The sequence below is a fragment of the Cervus elaphus genome, chromosome 12 (assembly GCF_910594005.1).
Source record: "Cervus elaphus chromosome 12, mCerEla1.1, whole genome shotgun sequence".
NCBI classification, from domain to species: Eukaryota; Metazoa; Chordata; class Mammalia; order Artiodactyla; family Cervidae; genus Cervus; species Cervus elaphus.
In genome coordinates this window covers 95,019,812-95,043,591 of record NC_057826.1, presented here as the reverse complement: position 1 = coordinate 95,043,591, position 23,780 = coordinate 95,019,812, and positions in this window count along the sequence as shown.

Genomic DNA, 23,780 nt, shown 5'->3' with positions numbered 1-23,780 from the left:
CCTTCTCTAGGGGATCTTCCTGACCCAGGGATTGAATCTGTGTCCCTTACTTTTCCTGCATTGGCAGGCAGGTTCTTTACCGCGAATGCCACCTGGGAAGCCCATGGATGGGAATCTCAGGAGGTAATGATCATTGAGGGCCACCTTAGAGACTGACTACCGTAGTTTGGCTCTGTCACTTATTTTGGGAAGATTTTCTAATCCCTCTGAGCACCAATGCACATATCTATAATGTGGGATTTAGTAATAGTCTCTAATTCTTAAAGTTTTTAAAGAGGAGGTGATATATATGTGCTCTTCACTTAGTAGGAATCCAGTACACACATTAAACATAATCATAATAATACTATCATCCCCATTGTTAGATGATGGCTATGATACTATGATTTATAATGAGAAATATAAATTTGATCTTCTTCTCTTACATACTGCTCCTAAAACCCCTGTAATTTCCTAAGTAATAAGAAAATGGAAGCATCTTTTGTTTTTTATGTCCTGGTTCCTGAAACAGCTCTAGAGCAATAAAGATGAAAGAGGTATCTTTTGTTATTTACAAAGAGTTCCTTTCAACCACTCTTGAAGTGAATTTTGGAAAGCCCCTAGATAACTACTGATAAGGGCTAGTTGCCAAGGAAACCAACCATGTGATTAAAGGTTGAAATTTCAGCCTCACCCTCCACCCTTCAGGGAGAGAAGGACTAGAGGTTGAATTAATCACTAATGGCCAATAATTTAATCAACCATGCCTATATAATGAAGCTTTCCTAAAAGTTCCTAAGCTTCGTAGGTAGTGCTAATGGTAAAGAACCCACCTGCCGATGAAGGAGTTGTAACAGACATGGGTTCTATCCCTGGGTCAGGAAGATCCCCTGGAGGAGGGCACGGCAACCCACTCCAGTATTCTTGCCTGCAGAATCCTGTGGACAGAGGATCCTGGCAGGCTACAGTCTATAGGGTTACACAGAGTCAGACATGACTGAGCAACTTAGCATGCACACATGGAGCTTGGGGGTCAGAGAGCTTCCAGTTTGGTGAACATGTGGTGATGCTAGGAGGGTGGTGTGCCTGGAGAGGGCATGGAACCTCTGTGCTCCTTCCCAAATGCATCTCTTCCATTTGCCTGTTCCTGAGTTGTATTCTTTCATAATAAAACAACATCCTAGGATGTAAACTGTTTCTCTGAACTCCTTGAGTTATTCTTACAAATTAACAAATGGGAAGCGGGGGGTCTTGGGAACTTCTGATTTACAGTCAGTCAATAAGAAGCACAAGTGACAACCCAGACTTGTAACTGGTGTCTGAAGTGAGGGACTAGTCTTGTGGATTGCTGTTGCCGTTCGGTGACTAAGTTGTGCCCACCTCTTTGCGACCCCATAGATTGCAGCACACAGGCTCCTTTGTCCTCCACTATCTCCCGGAGTTTGCTCAAATTCATGTTCATTGAGAGGGAGTGATCCCTTTAACCTGTGGCATTTGATGCTAACTCTAGGTAGATAGTGTCAAAATTGAGTTAAATTGTTGTTGCTAGAGAACTGGACAGTGTAAGGGGAAAAAATCCACACATTTGGAGGCCAGAAGTAAAGTCTTAAGAGTAGTGTGTGTGGAGAAAAGGAAAACAGTATCTTTTTCCTCTCAAAGCCTAAAAATCTTCCCACAGTGAAACCATGTATCTGCCAGTCCAGTTCACAGAGAAATCCACATTGTCCAGGTAAGGAAGTGGAAGCCTGGCCTACATTGCTGGGTCCTTCATAAATTCATAGAATGTGAGAACTGTCCATCTCTTGCAGCCCTCCTCCTGCCCTGCAGATCACACACTTCAGCTCTCTGCATTGAGTGACTTACAATAAGTGACTTACATAAGTTACTCCACATTTTAAGTCTTCATGCATGCTCTTCCCCTGCCTGAAATGCTTTCTGTCTCTCCAATACTTCACTGAATTTTAACTCATCCTTCTTTCCTTAATAAATATACTGATATGTTTTCCTAGGCATTCTCTTTTTCTCTTGTACTTTTTTTGTTTTTTCCCCCTATATTTATACTCTTTTTTTTTTTTTTTTTTTTTTTACTCCTTTTTCCTTTTATTCATTCAACAAACAGTTACTGAATGCCAACCATGTGTCAGGAAAGCCTTGGTCAACAAGACTAAGTTCCTGTCCTCCTGGGGCCGATAATTTGATGAGAAGCATAGAAATGAGTTTAGTTGCTTAAAGTCGCATCTAACTCATTTTTGACCCCATGAACTGTAGCCTGCCAGGCTCCTCTGTCTGTGGGATTTTCCAGACAAGAATACTGGAGTGGGTTGCCATTTCCATCTCTAGGGGATCTTCTCGACCCAGAGATTGAACCTGCATCTCCTGCACTGGAAGGCGGATTCTTTACCACTGAACCACCAGGGAAGCAGAGGCATGAGTACCCCTCCCCTAATATATGTATAATACACCATGTGATGATAAGTGCTATGAAGAAATACCTAGCAGGCTGAAGAGATTAATAGTTGTGAACACAGGGAGCTATTTTAGTCAGAGAAGTTTAAGTAATTCATCTTCCTTATATAGACTGTCAGAGTCAGATATTAGCTCATTGGCCTATAAATCTGCAATACTTAATGTATCTGGAGCCAAGGAGATGTTTAATCAATATTTGTTGAGTTAAAGAAAGAAGGAATGAATAGGTGGATGAATGAATGAATATTAGATTCTAGTGTAAACCACAGATGCAAAAACTGAGTCCCAGAGAGGTGTGATCTGTCGAAGAGCAAGAAATAAAATCTTAACTTCCAAGAATGCTTGCTTCAAGGACAATGCTGTTTTTACTGTGTCATATTATGAATGCCTAAAACATCTTTGTTTTAATAATGTCTCATCTGTTCCTTTTTCCGCATTTGACTAGAGTTGGCTACTTGAATGGAATTCTGAGAGCTTGTTTTTCTAGTTTTTAACTTAGTCTTCATGGAAACCATCCACTATTGACTCTCGAATCGACAAAGGGCTTCACCCAAGTCCCTACAGTATATTTGTTCACCTGGTCAGGCAGTTGGTTGGTCATAAATCACAAGGGTTCAGAAAGCAAAGCGGATCAGGGACCAGGAAGGAGTTTCCACTGAGATCCCCTTGGATGCTTTTATAGAAGAAAAATAAATTTGGGTCAATAGATGTTTCAGACTTTTTGGCTCAGGACAACTTTACTCTCTTAAAAATTATTGAACATCCCGAACAGCTTTTGCTTATGTAAATTATGAGAAGTGAAAGTGTTAGTTGCTCAGTCCTGTCCAGAATCTTTGCGACCCCATGGACTATATAGCCCACCAGGCCCCTCTGTCCATGGAATTCTCCAGGCAAGAATACTGGAGCGGGTAGTCATTCCCTTCTCCAGGGGATCTTTCAGACCCAGGGATTGAACTCAGGTCTCCTGCACTGCAGGCAGATTCTTTACCCTCTGAGCCACCAGGGAATCTATATCTACTTGTATTTACTGTATTTGAAATTAAAATTAGGTATTTAAAAATATTTATTAACTTATTTTAAAATAATAAAACTTGCATCCCATGTTAACATAAATAACATGGTTTTATGAAAAATAAAACTTTTTCCAAACAAAAAATAAATAATGTGTGGCATTGTTTTATATTTTTTGAAAATCTCTTTAACATCCAGCTAGTTTAACAGAGAGAGACTAGATTCTCCTTTCTGCTTCTGCATTCAGTTTGTGGTGATACCACTCACCATTTCAGTTCAGTTCAGTTCAGTTGCTCAGTCTGTGGGACTCTTTGTGACCCCAGGGACTACAGCACCCCAGGCTTCCCTGTCCATCACCAACTCCCAAAGCTTGCTCAAACTCATCTCCATCGAGTTGGTGATGCCATCCAACCATCTCATCCTCTGTCGTCCCCTTCTCCTCCCATCTTCAATCTTTCCCAGCATCAGGGTCTTTTCCAATGAGTCAGCTCTTCACATCAGTTTGCCAAAGTATTGGAGTTTCAGCTTTAGCCTCTGGGAAACTCCACTGCATATCCATGAAAGACTGCATGAAGGCATTCCCTGGTGGCGCAGTGGATAGGAGTTTCCTGCCAATGCAGGGGACACAGGTTCCAATCCCTGGTCCAGGAAGATCCCACACGCCACGGAGCAACTCAGCCTGGGTGCCACAACCATTAAGCCTGTGCACTAGAGTCTGGGAATCGCAACTACTGATGCCCGAGCACCCTGGAGACTGTGCTCTGTGGCAAGAGAACCACTGCAACCAGAAGCCCTTGGAGCACAACTGGAGAACAGACCCCACTCTCTGCAACTAGAGAAAGCCCGCATGCAGCAAGGAAGACCCAGCACAGCCAAAAATAAATAAACAAATATAGCAATGTGTACATGTCGAAACAATTTTTTTTTAAAGAAGAATGCATACGAAAAAGTCAAGTAATGTCTATTATCACAAAAGTTGTTTCGATCTGTGGATTCCATGAAAAGGCTTCAGGGATCCCAAGGATCCCCTGGACCACACTGAAGACTGCTAGTTTCAAGAGCCATAAATTTGTATTGAAAAACAAGCCAGGAAATGAAATTAAACTATCTTTTGAAGTTTTTTCCCCCTAGAAACCTATATGTTTTCATATTCCTATAACAATGGTCCTCTATTTTTGGTGCATGTGCTTGAGAATCATTTAGGAGGCATATTTAAAATACTGATTCTGGGCCTCCATCCCCAGATTAGCTGATACACTCAATTCAACTGAGATCTAGAATATGTACTTTTTAGCAAGTCTCCACTCCTGTTCCTCTGCCCACAGGTAGTACTTGTCCACGGTAGAGTATTTGAGAAATTTGTTTTAGAGGGGAAAAAAAATAGTTTAGGTAGTTTGCAAAACTTAAACACATTTCAGTGAGATGAAATTTTAAAATTAGAAATGAAAGAAAATACCTAAAACAGAAGGCGGTACCAAGAAAAGGGAGACCCATTTCTTGGGAGATACATGGGCCTGTTCTGTGATTATTGCACCAGAAACGTGTATTCTTGGGAGCATGTGGCCTGTAGAGTTTTCCTGTCCACTGGATTTCATAATAGCTTAAAGTCTTCTAAGGTTTTCTAAACACAGTTCTTCAGCCTCCTAGTAGGATATTTACTTTATATTATAAGAGTACAAAACCAAAGTGCTATCTTCTAGAAGGAGCTGAAGATATCATTAAAGCTTATTAAAAATTTTAAGAAAAAATAAAGTTTTTTGTGAACATTAAGGTAGCTACTTTTTTCTTTACATAGTGATGGCGATTAAATTCATCATTTCATTCATTCACTTATTAAACAGTTAAAAGTTTGCAAGCAAGGTCCTGGAAATGTCAGCTTATTTACCAGTTGGTGCTCTCATTTCTGCCACTATCACCTACCTATTTGTTCAGGTTGGAAACCTGTGAGCCACTTGACTTCTTTTCTTTTACACCTCACTTCTCATCTATCAACCAGTGCTATTGACTGTAACTCCAAAAGATATCTCAAGCTTGTTGGCCCTTCTCAACCCCCATCACCTCCACTTTAACCAAGCCAGCAATATCTTATGCCTGGACTCCTGCAATTACTACTAACTCATTTATTCATTCAATATTTATGAGCACCTGCTAAGTACCAGGGACTTTTCAATATTTATGAGCACCTGTTAAGTACCAGGAACTTTTCATTCCTGAAGATGGAGCAGAGGAACAAAACAGATAAATCCCCGCCTTTATGGAACTTTAATTTTAGTAATGGAGAGACAGACCAAAAACGAACTGTTCAATTAAATGTGGGTAGGCCAAAGAGATAATTGGGTTGGTGACAGGATTTTGGAGGCGAGGTCAGGATGCGTTATATTTCAGTCTTCTGGAAATTCCAGGAACAGGCCAAGCACTCATTTGCTCCCAAAGCCTTTGTACATACTGTTCGCTTTACTTGGGACTCTATTCTCTTCACATTTTTCAAGACTGATACTTCCTCACACCTCATACCTCACACCATCTGTCACCTTCCTCAAGAGCCTGTCCCTGATCACCTGATTTAAATCAGGTTCCTCCTCTAACTTCCTCTTTAGTAGTGCCTATTTATTTTCCTTCTTGGTACACACCACACCTTGCAAATATGCATTACTTGTGCATCTGTCATTTCTGCCCATACTAAGCTGTAAATTTCATCTCTGTTTTGTTTACTGTTGAACACTCAGTGCTCATCACAAAGTGGCCATGTGATTCAGCAAGGGTTCTGTCAAAGAGCACGTGTCATACACGTGTGTGAGATTTATCGGGGAGAATTGCCTTATGCCCTCTGAGGGCTGCTGAGGCAGTTCTGAAGTCCGTAAGGCGGGAAGGCAGGCAGGAAAGGCTCGGTCGGTCACTAAAGCTGCAGCCCTTAAGTAGAATTTTTCTTCCTCGGGGAAACTTTGGTTTTGCTCTTGAGGTCTTTCAACTGACTGGATGATATGTACCCATATTATTTAGGATATTCCCCTTGATTTAAGGTCAACTAATCATATATGTTAATCACATTCACAAAATACCTTCATAGCAGCACCTAGATTTATATTTGATTAAACAGCTGAGTACTATAGCCTACTCAAGCTGACACAAAAAACTAATCATCACAACATGCAATAAATATTTACTGGATGAGTAAATAAATAAGTGAAGTGTTAGTAAAGGGGTCCCTGTTTTCAGGGAGCAAATAGGCTAGCAAAAGAGAAGAACACATGAACAGACAATTACAAAACAGCAAGGCAACTTTTAGGTCTCGAGGGATGCGCTTACTGCCACAAGCATCCTCAACAGTGACCAAAAAAGTTACATATGTTGAAGCTGCAATTTTTTATTCTTGTTGTAATTAGCTATGAGAGTAACAAAAACCCCCACTAGCCTTAGGGAAAGATGGAATTCATTTATTTCTGGAATTAGCTGGAGACTTTCCATTTGCTCTGAAATATTTTCTAGGATAATTCTGGTTGATGGTGTTTTCAGGGTTTATTCACACAATTAACCAGTGAAGGAATCCATAGGAAAGCCAAATCTTCCTTAGGCCTATGATATTATCTATTAGAGGCATAGCCAATGAAAAGACAGAGCTTATAGTCAGAAGCTAGTGTTTATACAAAATATAGAATCTTTCTTGGAGATGAGCAACAGTGATTGTCAACTATGTTGAACATCTTTGAGGTGCTGTCTGTTAGCACTTACTAAAATAAAGGAAAAAATAAATATTGCTTCTTACAACCTATGAGGTCTTATGTGGAAGCTATAAAAGAAGGATCAGTTGTGCAGCTTTGTGTAGTACAATGAATTGTGCATTTTTAAAACACAAGATTAATATTAATATATAGCTTTATTACACTGTAAAATATTCAAGACATACAAAATTATGAAAAATAAATAAAACTGGGTTCTCTAACTTCCAACCCACACTCCCACTTTATTTTGCAGTTCTGTGTATCCTTCTAGTTCTATTTTTATGCAGTTGACTGCAAATGTTTACATATATAATTTTTAAAACATCAAAGAGATTAAATAGTATATATACATTTCACCATTTTCTTTTTTCACTTATCAAGCTCTTGAAGAATTTTGCAAATCCATGCATGCATCTCTACCTTTTTTATTTTAGTGGCTGCCTCAGTTCAGTTCAGTTCAGTCGCTCAGTCATGTCCTACTCTTTGCGACCTCATGAATCGCAGCACGCTGGGCCTCCCTGTCCATCACCAACTCCCGGAGTTTACTCAAACTCATGTCCATCTAGTCAGTGATGCCATCCAGCCATCTCATCCTCTGTCGTCCCCTTCTCCTCCTGCCCCCGATCCCTCCAAGCATCAGGGTCTTTTCCAATGAGTCAACTCTTCGCATGAGGTGGCCAAAGTATTGGAGTTTCAGCTTCAGCATCAGTCCTTCCAATGAACACTCAGGACTGATCTCCTTTAGGATGGACTGGTTGGATCTCCTTGCAGTCCAAGGGACTCTCAAGAGTCTTCTCCAACACCACAGTTCAAAAGCATCAATTCTTCGGGGCTCAGCTTTCTTCACAGTCCAACTCACACATCTGTACATAATATTCCACAATAGGATGTGCTATATCTATCTACCCATTCTGCTGCTTATAAGCATTTAGGTTGTTTAGCTATTCTTCTCTATTACTAGTGCTGCAGTATACATTACATCAGTTAGGAGGCATTTGAAAATAATAGAAACTCTGACTCAAACTACTTTAACAATAAAGAAATTTATAGCTCACATAACTGGGATTAAATAGATTAAGCAAACTTTATTGCTGGTTGATTTATTGGCACAACAATGCCATCATGAATCGCATGCTCTTGGACTGAAAGAATTAATATTATAAAAATGGCCATACTGTCAAAGCAATCTACAGATTGAATGCAATCACTATCAAAAGTACCCTTGATATTTTTCACATCTGCCTGCAATGTGGGAGACCTGGGTTCGATTCCTGGGTTGGGAAGATTCCCCAGGAGAAGGAAGTGGCAACTCACTCCAGTGTTCTTGCCTGGAAAATCCCATGGACAGAGGAGCCTGGCAGGCTACAGTCCATGGGGTTGCAAAGAGTTGGACATGTCTAAGCAACTAAGGACACACACACAGAACAAATAATCCTAAAATGATAGAGAACAACAAAAGATCTAGAATTGCCAAAGCAATCCTGAGAAAAAAGAACAAAGGAGGCAGCATAACCCTCCCAGACTTCAGACAATACTACAAAAGCTACAGGAACCAAAACAGCATGATACTGGCACAGAAACAGACATAGTGATCAATGGAACAAGACAGAGAGCCCAGACATAAACCCACACACTTATGGTCAATTAATCTTCAACAAGGAGGCAAGAATATACAGTAGAGAACAGACAGTCTCTTCAGCAAGTGGTGTTGGGAAAGTAGGACAGTGATATGTAAATCAATGAAATTAGAACACTTTCTCAAAACATACACAAAAATAAACTCAAAATGGCTTAAAGACTTGCACAAAAGACATGACACCAAATAACTCCTAGAAGAGAACATAGGCAAAACATTCTGTGATGTAAATCATACATAGGTATGTTTTCTTGGGTCAGTCTCCCTAGGCAATAGAAATGGAAGCAAAAATAAACAAATGTAACTTGGCCAAACTTACAGACTTTTGTATAGCAAAGGAAATAATAAACAAAATGGAAAGATAACCTACAGACTAGGAGAAAATGATTTCAAATGATGCGACTGACAAGGGCTTAATTTCCAAAGTATACAAACAGTTCATACAACTCAACAAAAAAACAAACAACCCAATTGAAAAATGGTCAGAAGACCTAAGTAGACATTTCTCCAAAGGAGACATACAGATGGCTAGCAGGCACATGAAAAGATGCTCAACATCACTAATTATTAGAAAAATGCAAGTCAAAACTACAATGAGGTACCACCTCAAACCAGTCAGAATGGTCATCATTAAAAAGTGTATGGATAACAAGTGCTGTTGAAAAGGAAGCCCTCCTACACTGTTGGTGGGAGCATAAATTGGTGCAGCCATTATGGAAAACAGTATGGAGGTTCCTCAAAAAACTAAAAATAGAGTTGCCATATGATCCAGCAATCCCACTCCTGGGCATGTATCCAGACAAAACCATAATTTGAAAGGGTACTTGCATCCCTATGTTCACAGCAACACTATTCACAATAGCCAAGACATGAAAGCAACCTAAATGTCCATTGGCAGATGAATGGATAAAGAAGATGTGGTACATATACAAATGGAATGAAAGCTCTAAAACAGGATGAAATAATGTCAGTTGCAGCGACATGGATAGACCTAAAGATTAGCGTATAAAGTGAAGTAAGTCAGAAGGAGAAAGACAAATTCCACATGATATGATTTATATATGGGAATCTAAAATGACATAAATGAACTTATTTACCAAACAGAGACAGACTCACAGACACAGAGAATAGATTTGCAGTTGTCAAGGAGGAGTGAGAGTGTGGAATTAGCAGAAGCAAACTATTATATATTGAATGGATAAACAAGGTCCTATACCAGGAATTATATTCAATATCTTGTGATAAACCACAGTAGAAAAGAACATGAAAAAGAATGGATATACACATATAACTAAATTTTTACTTTGCTGCATAGCAGAAAATAATACAACATTATAAATCACCTATATGTAAATAAAATAAATTTTGAAAAACAAAAGATACCATCATGAGCCAGGTCCTTTCTGTCTGGCTACCCTGCCAGTCTCAGCATTCTTCTCATCTCAAGGCTAGCTCACCTCCGGACATAAAATGGCTGACAACAATGACCAGAGCTATATGCTCTCTAATTTGCATGCCAAATGGGAAAAGATTTGCTTCTCACAGTTCTCTTTTAAGAGTGAAAAGGAGCTTTTTCAGAAACCTTTACTAAATGTACCTCACATTTCATTGGCTCAGTTCAGTTCAGTTCAGTCGCTCAGTCGTGTCCGACTCTTTGCAACACCATGGACTGCAGTACACCAGCCCTCCCTGTCCATCACCAACTCCCAGAGTCCACCCAAACCCATGTCCATTGAGTTGGTGATGCCATCCATCCATCTCATCCTCTGTCGTCCCCTTCTCCTCCTGCCCTCAATCTTTCCCAGCATCAGGGTCTTTTCAAATGAGTCAGCTCTCTGCATCAGGTGGCCAAAGTATTGGAGCTTCAGCTTCAACACCAGCCCTTCCAATGAACACCCACTAAATTTACTTGTTTCTGAACCAGTCAATGGCAGCAAGGTTGGGGTCACTAAGACTCTTCAGACCCACCATCCTTGCTGACTTCAGTTCCCCAAACTGCCAGGCAGCTTCCAGTAATAGAGAAATGGAATCGATTTTGGAAAGTGAACCAAAATGTCCTAGTTCACAAACTGTCACCTCACAGAACTACACCTTTGAGAATCTGTGCAACCAGAATTTCTTTAGGACTCTTTCTTGTAAGTATAGTTTCTGGTTTAAAATGTATGCACATTTAATATGTTAATAGATTCAGCTTAATTACCCTAAAAGCAACAACAACCACTACCACCACTACAAGGAAACACAACCTGACTCAATTTGAACTCTCACAAAAAGGATGAGAACACCTTTTATTCAGGTATTTGCCAAAATGGCCCTTTCCCCACCTTTGTATTGGTGTTGGGAGTGAAGAATATATGTTTTAATATTCAGTTTGTGGATTACTGATGAAGTGGGGCATCTTTTCATTTGCTCTTAGTCACTTGAATTTCTTCTGTGACTTGCTAATTTAATTCCACCATTGGATCTTCATCCTTTTCATATGTATTCTATGAACTCTTTATATATATGATATATTAATCCTTTCAGATATGTTTCAGATATTTTCTGAAAAATCTGTTGGTTGTTATCTTTTACATGCTTATGGTAATTTCTGTACTGTAGAATTTTAAAATGTTTACAGTTTACATATAATTTATTTTCTTTTTAACCTTCATGGTTTCTAAGCTTTGACTGAATCTTGTTTAAGTGATGTCTTTCTCACATCAAGATCATAAAATTTTTTCTTTATGCATCTTACTATTGTAAATAACATTAGACTATGTTTTAACATGGAATCATCCTGCCTCCCTGGGATAAACCCTACCTGCTAATACATCAGTGAGCTTCATTTGTTAGTATTTCATTTGTGCATTTTTTGCCTCAGCTGGGTACCCAATTGAGGTTGGCCTATAATTTTTATTTCTTTGTTTGTTGTTTGTGGTGGTGGTGGTGGTGGTAGTGGTGGTGGTAGTATTTGAGCCTAATAGAATGAGGTAGGAAACTTTTCATCTTTATGTGTGCCCGGAATGCTTTCTATAGTCTAAATTAGCCCATATAAGTCATCTGACTTGCTTGTCTATTTAGCTGAGAAGAAAAATATGTTGTATTACAATGAAGTCTATGAATAAATACATTAAACATGTTAATATTTACAAATATCTATTAAAGATCTGTTATTTTGTTACTTTATTTTTATTAATTCCTTACTTAAATCTTTTAAAAAAATAAATTATGTTTTTAGAATCCCTACCACTCTCCCCATTTCCCTCTGTCTACCCCTCCTCTGAGGTGGACATCAGAATTTCTAGATGTTGCTAATTAATAAGTCAATTCTTCAACCAGATCTTCTAACCAATATTTAATCTTCAATTTTGTCCATTTTTCTATTAAGTTTATTCACTGAGCTTTAACATTGTCTATGATCATATTTTTAATCTCTAAGAATTTTGGAGTTTTCAAATAATTGCCTATCTTATTGTGTATATTAATTATAACTGTTTTAAACTCTTTTCTATTTGTTCTCTTCACTCTTTCTTTGACATTGGTGCCTCCCTTTCACAGTATTCAAACAGTGAAATAGAATTCACAGCATTTCAAGAATCAAGTGATGATTCTTAGTTGTGTGCTTATCTTTGTATCTATGGCTCTGTGTGTAAACATGTTTGTGGGTTTTACTTCTGTTTTCTACAGCCTGCTCCAGGGACTGTGGGTGAGACAGACTATGTGGCTAGGAGGAGACATCCCAACAGACGTCTTTGGTGTAAGAGGTCTTTCTGTGCCGCACCGGGTCAGCAGATCTGTGGGGCTGTTGTGCTGCGTTATCCCCAGGGTTCACTGAGCGCATCTGCTGCCGCTGCTGTTGGAAGAAGGAGGAGGGGCTGACCTACCCGTGTGCTCTGCATAGGATTCCCTAATTAACATCTGTGGCCTCTCTCAGCTTAATGGCATCTGTTGGATGGGCTTACAGGTTTCTGGAGCTACAGTTGGATTTCACAGTTACTTACAACAGATTGCCTTTAAACAGCAAATATTATTCTAGAGAATTTACACATTGCATAAAATGAAGCACATTTATATCAGCATTATTATGATTTTATCACCATTGAGAGATCCAGATAATCCTGATGGTGTGATCACTCACCAGGAGCCAGAAATCCTGGAATGTGAAGTCAAGTGGGCCTTAGGAAGCATCACTACGAACAAAGCTTGTGGAGGTGATGGAATTCGTTGAGCTATTTCAAATCCTGAAAGATGATGCTGTGAAAGTGCTGCACTCAATATGCCAGCAAATTTGGCAAACTCAGCAGTGGCCACAGGACTGGAAAAGGTCAGTTTTCATTCTAATCCAAAAAAAAGGCAATGCCAAAGAATGCTCAAACTATGCACAATTGCACTCATCTCACATGCTGTAAAGTAATGGTCAAAATTCTCCAAGCCAGGCTTCAACAATACGTGAACCGTGAACTTCGAGATGTTCAAGCTGGTTTTAGAAGAAGCAGAGGAACCAGAGATCAAATTGCCAACATCTGCTGGATCATCGAAAAAGTAAGAGAGTTCCAGAAAAACATCTACTTCTGCTTTATTGACTATGCCAAAGCCTTTGACTGTGTGGATCACAATAAACTGTGGAAAATTCTGAAAGAGGTGGGAATACCAGACCTGCCTCTTGAGAAATCTGTATGCAGGTCAGGAAGCAACAGTTAGAACTGGACATGGAACAACAGACTGGTTCCAAATAGGAAAAGGAGTACATCAAGGCTGTATATTGTCAGCCTGCTTATTTAACTTATATGCAGAGTACATCATGAGAAACGCTGGGCTGGAAGAAGCACAAGCTGGAATCGAGGTTGCTGGGAGAAATATCATTAACCTCAGATATGCAGATGACACCACTCTTATGGCAGAAAGTGAAGAGGAACTAAAAAGCCTCTTGATGAAAGTGAAGGAGGAGAGTGAAAAAGTTGGCTTAAAGCTCAACATTCAGAAAACTAAGATCATGGCATCTGATCCCATCAGTTCATGGCAAATAGATGGGGAAACAGTGGAAACAGTGGCTGACTTTATTTTTCTGGGCTCCAAAATCACTGCAGATGGTGATTGCAGCCATGAAATTAAAAGATGCTTACTCCTTGGAAGGAAAGTTATGACCAACCTAGACAGCATATTAAAAAGCAGAGACATTACTTTGCCAACAAAGGTTCATCTAGTTGGGGCTATGGTTTTTCCAGTAGTCATGTATGGATGTGAGATTTGGACTATAAAGAAAGCTGAGCACAGAAAAATTGATGCTTTTGAACTGTGGTGTTGGAGAAGACTCTTGAGAGTCCCTTGGACTGCAAGGAGATCCAACCAGTCCATCCTAAAGGAGATTAGTCCTGGGTGTTCATTGGAAGGACTGATGCTGAAGCTGAAATTCCAATACTTTGGCCACCTGATGTGAAGAGCTGACTCATTTGAAAAGACCCTGATGCTGGGAGAGATTGAGGGCAGGAGGAGAAGGGGACGACAGAGGATGAGATGGTCGGATGGCATCACCGACTCAATGGACATGGGTTTGGGTGGACTCCGGGAGTTGGCGATGGACAGGGAGGCTTGGCGTGCTGCGATTCATGGGGTCACAAAGAGTTGGACATGACTTAGTGACTGAACTGATCTGAGAGATCTACGAGATTTCTTGAAGTCTCTTTAGAAATGCTTTTGCTAGGGAATTCCCTGGAGGTTAGGACTCCACACTTTCACTTCTGAGGGCCTAGGTTCAATCCCTGGGAACTAAGATCCTGTGAGCCACATGGCCAGAAACAAACAAGCAAAATATCTTTTGCTTTATGACTTACAAAAAATTGTTTTTAAAAATTTCTAAAGAAATGTAAAATTCTCAGACTGCTGTTTTAAAAAGGCAACACTAGCCATGAATCACTTTCTTGGTTGTATTTACTGATCTCCTATTTATTGGTATATCTTTTTCTCAAGAAAGTAGAATTATAGCTTTTGATAAAGCAAAGAGGTAAGTAAAAGCAAAACAGTTACATGCAAATTCAGATCTTATTTTAAGAAATGTTTAGTAGGAAACTATTACCATCAACATCAGAAAAAAATTGAACACCTCCTTTAATACAATAGGGGACTTCCCTTGTGGCTCAGATGGTAAAGAATCTGCTTGCAATTCAGGAGACCTGGGTTCGATCCATGAGTTGGGAAGATTTCCTGGAGAAGGGAATGGCAACCCACTCCAGTATTCTTGCCTGGAGAATTCCATGGACAAAGGAGCTTGGTGGGCCACAGTCCAACCGGTTACAAAGAGCTGGATGCAGCTGAGCAAGTAACACACATACATAATAGAATAGATTTTAAATATCTCTGTATAGTTTGAGGAGATTAAATGAGAGAGAGAGAAAAAGGCATAAGCTCAGTTTAAGTTGCTGTTTTTAAAGATACTAAGGTCAATAATGATATATTTTTTTAATTTTAGAAAGCAAATCTTTTTACTATTATGTAAAATGTTTAATGTTTGTTTTAACTAGAATATTATATTAAACAGGTTGTCAGGCATCCTATATATATGGGACAAGATCTGTATTTAAACATGGCCTACCCTTTATATAGCCTTTGTTGGAACCCATTAAATGCCTTGTAGTCAGCTTTTTTTTTTTTTTTGGAGAAATTACAAATATTTATTAGTTAGAGCTATTTTTCTGTCACAATGATTGGTGCTTAAATCACTTAAATGGCAATCCTAGGCATTTCCATATTGAGGCATAGAAAACTATACCTCTATAAACAAACATCTGGACAATCTCTTCCTGTTGCTCCTACAGGTTTGGTTGAGGGGAGAGAAAAAGGGGAAACTGAGAATTAAAAATATTTACTTTTCATATTCAAGAAAAGAGAACATTCTTCTTTGGCCAAATTGCCAAGCTGTGAACAAGAAATCACTGTTAATTCACAATAACTTGGTACCAGTTTATATGCTCTGAATATCAGCCAAATAGCTATCGCCTCACTCCCATAGCCCTACTTCTGGAAGCTGGCCAGTCAACAGCCTCGCTGCAAGCATCTAAAAGCAGGCAAATTAGTACCAGCCCTGGTTTCTGAAGGCCAGCCAATCAGTGACAAATCCCCAGTCCTGAAGGTCAGTGCTCTGTGCTAGCCTGTGCTTCTGTATACAATACCAGCCAGCAAGTAGCACTCCTGGAAGTCACAGTCAGCTGACCACCCGCCACTTTCTTCCAGTGACCATACCAACGCAGCTGGAAGTCCTTCAGTCTCTGTACACACTTGCTTCTGAAAGTTCTTAGTCTCTGAATGTCAAGTTTCCCAAGACCTTATGTAAGGTCAGCTCTGGTTTTGCTCATGAAAACTGTCTTACAAGTGTAGCTCTCCCTTGCAGGCAAGCAGAACAATTACCTACTTTGCATCAGATATGGAGTTCAGTGTATTATTGGTCAGCAACCTTGCAACCCTTTTCGTAGTTCCTTATGATTTCAGATTTGTGAGCGACCAATGGAATTGATGTGGCCATAAGATTATCAAGTTCAGTTGTCTCAAATTTTGCAGTGATTGATAATAACAAATCAATGATTTTTAAATTTGTGTATATTTGAAACCTCAAATGCCAAAACACAGAGTAATTTTGAGATGAATTTCCAAACAGTGGACATGTATTAAATGAGAAAAAATTTCATTTGAAACCTTTGTTTAATACACAACAGTTTATTCAATATAAAAACTGTCAGGCATAAACCAGCATATAATAAAGGCTGAGCATAAGAGATGTATGATTTCCTCATCTAGTACCAAAGAAAATTATAAAATATTAAAATTTTTTGATTGAGAGAAATTCATATGAAGATAAAATAATCACAGCAGAAGTTATAATGGCCTTCATGGTCTATATCATCAGCTGCATTTTAGCTTGAATATTTAAATGTACTGCTACCAGGAGGATTTTCTGATTCCAAAACTGCCAGTACATACTCAAGGGCTGGGACAAAATCTATGGCCATAATAAAGTGTTACTGCGTTTACTACCACAGGTTATCAACAATCTAAATGCTTCCTCATCTTTTTGCAGCATAGCCACAAATAACCATAACCAGAAAAAAATTTTTCCTGTTCCTGCTTTATGTGAAAAAGACTTGTTCACAAGGTCATTGTGAGTGAAATCTCTTCCAGACAAGACTTCAGAAACACTAGCAAATTTCAGCAAGGGTTCTCTTACTGAGTTAGAAGTTAATGAGATCAATTTCACTGCTTTTGATGTATATAATACGGATGTTTGTTTAAAGGTGCAAAAATGTTCATTCAAAGTTAAAGCAAAGAATGAGACTCCCCTAACTGTGTTGGTTGTCCTGGCTCTATTCTGCTCAAATAGTGTATGATGTTCTTTCTATGGATACTGCCAGGATATTGTTATAAATTTATGCTCTTACGTTAGAATTTATACTAACAGTATAATAATATTTGGATTAGTCAATTTTAAAAGCTTGTGTCAAAGAATTTGTATTAAGCAATCCAAGAGCCAAAATTGAATAAAGAGCAGCCAGAAGCCCAGAACTGGGTTAGCTTCTACAATAGTCATTGCTAGAGGATACAGAAGACAACTTTTTGTTGTTGTTGTTTTGTTTTGTTTGTTTGTTTCATTTATTTTTATTAGTTGGAGGCTCATTACTTTACAATATTGTAGTGGTTTTTACCATACATTGGCATGAATCAGCCATGGATTTATATGTGTTCCCCGTCCTGATACCTCCTCCCACCTCCCTCCCCATCCCATCCCTCTGGGTCTTCCCAGTGCACCAGCCCTGAGCACTTGTCTCATGCATCCAACCTGGACTGGTGATCTCTTTCACACTTGATAATATATATGTTTCAATGCTTTTCTCTCAGATCATCTCACCCTCGCCTTCTCCCACAGAGTCCAAAAGTCTGTTCTATACATCTGTGTCTCTTTTTCTGTCCTGCATATAAGGTTATCGTTATCATCTTTTTAAATTCCATATATATGTGTTAGTATACTATATTGGTGTTTACCTTTCTGGCTTACTTCACTCTGTATAATGGGCTCCAGTTTCATCCATCTCATTAGAACTGATTCAAATATATTCTTTTTAATGGCTGAGTAATATTCCATTGTGTATATATACCACAGCTTTCTTATCCATTCGTCTGCTGATGGACATCTAGGTTGCTTCCAGATCCTAGCTATTATAAACAGTGCTGCGATGAACATTGGGGTACACGTATCTCTTTCAGGTCTGGTTTCCTCAGTGTGTATGCCCAGCAGTGGGATTGCTGGGTCATATGGCAGTTCTATTTCCAGTTTTTAAAGGAATCTCCACACTGTTCTCCGTAGCGGCTGCACTAGTTTGCATTCCCACCAACAGTGTAAGAGGGTTCCCTTTTCTCCACAGCCTCTCCAGCATTTATTGCTTGTAGACTTTTGGATAGCAGCCATCCTGACTGGTGTGTAAGGGTACCTCATTGAGGTTTTGATTTGCATTTCTCTGATAATGAGTGATGTTGAGCATCTTTTCATGTGTTTGTTAGTCATCTGAATTTCTTCTTTGGAGAAATGTCTGTTTAGTTCTTTGGCCCATTTTTAGATTGGGTCATTTATTTTTCTGGAATTGAGCTGTAGGAGCTGCTTGTATATTCTTGAGATTAATCCTTTATCTGTTGCTTCGTTTACTATTATTTTCTCCCATTCTGAAGGCTGTCTTTTCACCTTGCATATAGTTTCCTTTGTTGTGCAAAAAGCTTTTAAGTTTAATTAGGTCCTGTTTGTTTATTTTTGCTTTTATTTCCAATATTCTGGGAGGTGGGTCATAGAGGATCCTGCTGTGATTCATGTCGGAGAGTGTTTTGCCTATGTTCTCCTCTAGGAGTTTTATAGTTTCTGGTCTTACATTTAGATCTTTAATCCATTTTGAGTTTATTTTTGTGTATAGTGTTAGAAGGTGTTCTAGTTTCACTCTTTTACAAGTGGTTGACCAGTTTTCCCAGCACCACTTGTTAAAGAGGTTGTCTTTTTTCCATTGTATATTCTTGCCTCCTTTGTCGAAGATAAGGTGTCCATAGGTATGTGGATTTATCTCTGGGCTTTCTATTTTGTTCCATTGATCTATATTTCTGTCTTCATGCCAGTACCACACTGTCTTGATGACTGTGGCTTTGTAGTAGAGCCTGAAGTCAGGCAGGTTGATTCCTCCAGTTCCATTCTTCTTTCTCAAGATTGCTTTGGCTATTTGAGGTTTTTTGTATTTCCATACAAATTGTGAAATTATTTGTTCTAGTTCTGTGAAAAATACCATTGGTAGCTTGATAGGGATTGCATTGAATCTATAGATTGCTTTGGGTAGTATACTCATTTTCACAATATTGATTCTTCCAATCCATGAACACAGTATATTTCTCCATCTGTTTGTGTCCTCTTTGATTTCTTTCATCAGTGTTTTATAGTTTAGAAGACAACTTTATTTTTTTTTTTTAGTTTTTAAATTACAAGCAATTTATTTGAATCACACTATGCATCAATATACAGTAAAAATCTTACAATTTAAAAATGTACACAATTTAAACTCCAAGTTCATTAACTTGTTATATTGCCGTGAACCTTTTACCACCAAGTCTAAGCATAACAGTGAAACCTCGGAGGAGGTGGGACAGCCCCGTGGGTCGTTGGTGGCTGGGATGAAGCAGTGGCTACTCACAGTGGGCTGTGATTGCCATCTGTCTCTGCCTGTGCCAACCTGAACTTAACCGTGTTCCAGCCATTCACATAACAGGTTGTTGGTGTAGAAGACAACTTTAATAATAAACAACCAGATACTCAAGGAGATTCTATTACAGCATAAATGGGACTTTCTGGGCCTAAAAAGTACTATTTTGAAATTAAATTATTCAGTGAAAAAAATGGAGAGAAGAGATGCATTTGAGAATCCAACTGATGTTGTAATAATCAAGCTGTGAAAGTGAAATGAACGTGAAAGTCACTCAGTCGTGTCTGACTCTTTGTGACCCCATGGACTATACAGTCCATGGAATTCTCCAGGCCAAAATACTAGAGTGGGTATCCCTTCTCCAGCTCCAAGGGATCTTCCCAATCCAGGGATCGAACCCGGGTCTCCCACATTGCAGGAGGATTCTTTACCAGCTGAGTCACAAAGAAAGCTCAAGAATACTGGAGTGGGTAACCTATCTCTTCCCCAGGGGATCTTCCTGACCCAGGAATCAAACTAGAGTCTCCTGCATTGCAGGCGGATTCTTTACCAACTGAGCTAAAGGGAGATTTTAACCAAGACATGTCTCAAAACAAAGAACAAAATTTCTGATTTAAATAAAGACCGAAGTCATCACCTTGAAAAAGTTTACTGAGTTCTGGGCAGGTTGAGAAAAATAAATAATATGTCTATTCCTGGAAATATCCTGGTGAACTTTTTCAAGTGCAAGGACAAACAGACAAAAGACAAATAAAAAGTAACAACAACAACTATGGAAGCCAGGAGATGACAGAATAAAAAGTACAGGGCATGGAAAGAAAGGAAGGCAATTTCAAAAGCCTGCTCTGAGCCAAGATGCCATCCACCTCCCAGAGAAAGATGAAACCTGTTGGTGAATATGGGCTGATTTACATATCCCATGTGTATCTCAGCTGAGGAAAATACTAAGAAAGAATGTTTCAAGCTAAAGGAAGCTCAAGAGAAGATTTAAGAGTGATAAGCAATGAACCTTGACATACATATTGTTATATTTTATTTATTTGTTTTGGCCTTGCCTTGCAGCATGCAAAATTTTAGTTCCCAAACCAGGGATTGAACCTGTGCCCCCTGCATTGGAAGGGCAGAGTCTTAACCACTGGACTGCTAGAAAAGTCTCATATTGTTATATTTTAAATAAATAGCAGCACAAAGGTTACAAATGTGCAATGTAAGTGGCAAATACAGAGTCTCAAAACTGAAGACATTGAAGACACATATGGCAAGTGAAAAATCTAAAAATCATTTAGAATTAAAATAGCAAAGGATCTCAGCCAATAGAAATTGGGCAAAAGGGCCAACTAAGGGAATTATTTGCATCCTAAAGTTCTCCTTTAGTGAATGAGGAAGCAAAACCATGAGGATGAGTAGAAGTGCAATGCAACTCGTTAGTATCTTGTTTTTATATAAAGTGGAATATATAGAGAAAAATATATGTTTTATGAGTAGGAGAAATTAGAAAATAACGTCCAGTGGAATGGAAACATAAGTAAGAACTAAAATGAGGGCCATTTGCCAGGATAATTTGGACAGAGTCTCAGTTTTATGCCCAAAGGCTCAGTTTCTTGGCTCTCAGCATCCGAACAGCTCAGGCTGAAGCCAGGACGCTCATCTGGCCTCCAGCTCAAGAGTGTGAGAAAAACCTGCTGGCAAGGCAGAGCAGCAGGATACATGCAGCATGAAGTTTGGAGGCAGCCAGAGCTTGACCCCATTCAGAAGCCTGTGCCTATGTAGCTTGTCCTTGTCTGTGAAGGAATATAAGCCGCCCTTCACAAGGCTGCTGCGAGATGGGGTGAAGCGACATGTGGAAACGCATGCAGTGCCTACCATAAGTAGCTATGCTGCAGTAGGGATTCTTACTTTTTATTATTGTTCTCATTTTTTGAAGGGATTAGCTCAGTCTGTGCAGATGCTCTGGAGGCCAGGGGCCAGCTGGACTCAGCTGGTTATGGACACCAGTTTCAACACCCTGACCCCTATTTTAGCTCTTTCTTATGTGACTTTGCTTTGTAGTTTCAAAACCACCCTCTCATGCTGAGACCCAGGACATTTCCAGGATTAAACCTCCTGCCTGGAGGTAGACTGGACTGGCTTTTTGGACCTCTGTTAACTTGAATCTTTGAATTATCTTTAGATGATTTTGGTCAGTTTCTTCACATTTTATGAAATGAGGATAGGGCTGTTGTTTAGTTGTTAAATCATGCCTGACTCTTCTGCGACCCTATGGACTGTAGCCTGCCAAGCTCCCCTGTCCATGGGATTTCTCAGGCAAGAATAATGGAGTGGGTTGCCATTTCCTTCTCCAGGAGTTATTCTTGACTCAGGGGCCAAACCCATGTCAACTAAGCTGCCTGGAAAACCCAAGGATAGAGTAAAGGGAGTCAAAAGACATCATTTTGCAACTATTCAGAATAGTCTATTCAGATACAAAAATATTTGAAAATTTTAAAGTAGAAGAGTTCTATATTTCCAACCGTCTTGGATTTTGAAGTTAAAAATAAAAAAACACGAAGTTGGGTTTGACCTACCCACACTAAAAGTAAAACCCATAAATTAAAGTCAAATTTTTCCCTGTTAGGACCACTGGAAGTTCCTGCCAATATTTGGTCTGGATAAAGAAAGAATGCATCAGATTCAAAACTGGACTTAAAATATTGCAGATGGGGAAAAAAACTTGATGGTCTGGCAAACAAGGGATGAATTAACACATGCAGGGAAGTTTGTATCTTGGAGAACTATAAATCATAGAAAGTTAAGTAGAGTTAGCTTTTCAGGCAGCCTTAAAAGTACCTTTTATGACTTGCATAGGAATTTTTTTCCCAAAAGAAATTAGTTTGACAATTCTTTCCATCACCTGCCTAAGAATTAGATTCAGTTATATTTAGTTCAATAACCTATTTACCCAAGTAAATTAAGCGAATCCTATATGTGGAATATTTTAAGTTGAACTCATAGAAACAGTGTAGAAAAGTGGTTGCCAGGGGCTGGGGGTGGGAGAAACAGGTAGAGGCTGATAAAAGGGTATAAACTTTCACTTGTAAGATGAATAGCATTTGAGGTTCTAATGCATAACATGGTGATTATAGCTAACAACACTAGATTATACAACTGCAATTTGCTAAGAGAGTAGAACTGAATTGTTCTTACCTCCATGCCACCTCCACCAAAAGAAAAGGCAAATAAGTGAGATGATGGATGTGTTAACTCAATGGTGGGAATTCTTTCACAGTGTTCAAATATATCAAATCATCATATGCTATATATTAAATATGTTATGATTTTTACTTCAACAAAGTTAAACAGTTATTGACAGAATGAAATGAAGTGACTCTACATGCTGAATTCTTAGTGACTCACACAGAATTGGCTGTCCCTGTAAAGCATCTTCACTGACTTCATTCATTTTCGTTACTCTACCTCACTCATGTTTCTCTGCAGATTCTGATGGCAGCACCAGTCAACTTGATAAGAGAATTAATATAAAGCAGATCAGCTCTAATTTTGTGTCCATATGAAAATACCCCAAATTAAACAGTTTTATCTTTACAGGATATGTTTCTTCCTGACTTGTCTATGGTAAATATGAATTATTCCTCCTCCCTCGAGCCTGGTGGAGATGTCAGGGTCATCTTTGATTACTTCTCCCTCCAGCCAGTTCATGGAGGATTCAGTCTGGCCAAAAGCTCCTCTCTTCCTTAGCTTTTGTCTTTTCAAGCGTCAACTCCTCGTCCAGATCTCCCTGTCAAGACTCCTGCAGAGGCCTCTAAAATGACCTCCCTGTCTTAACTTCTCTCCTTCCCCAGCCCGACTCACACCAAGAACTGGGTAAAACATCCTAAAACCTAGCTCTGATCGTGTGACTCTTTTATTTGGCTCACCTCTCCATTGCTTTCTCCCATGACTGAACATGGCATGGCTGCTCAAACTGGGGTATGTCTCCCTTGTTTGCAGCCAGTCCCAGGGACTTTCTGCTGGGGTGATAGCGTTCTGTCCTTGAACAGAGAGAAAGAATGCAGAGGAACCATCTTATCTCGTCTTGAGAACTGTGCCTTTTGAACATTCTGAGTGTCCTCTGGACAGTCTGCTGTCACTGTCTGCACAACTTGTGGATAGCTTATCAGGGGCATCACTGTGAGGGGGGCGACATGGAGGGGAAGCAGTAACTCTGGTGGAGATGGCAGGAGTGGATGGGGCGTTGTCCTTCACCAATGGTCAGGCTTAATGACTCTTGAGCTA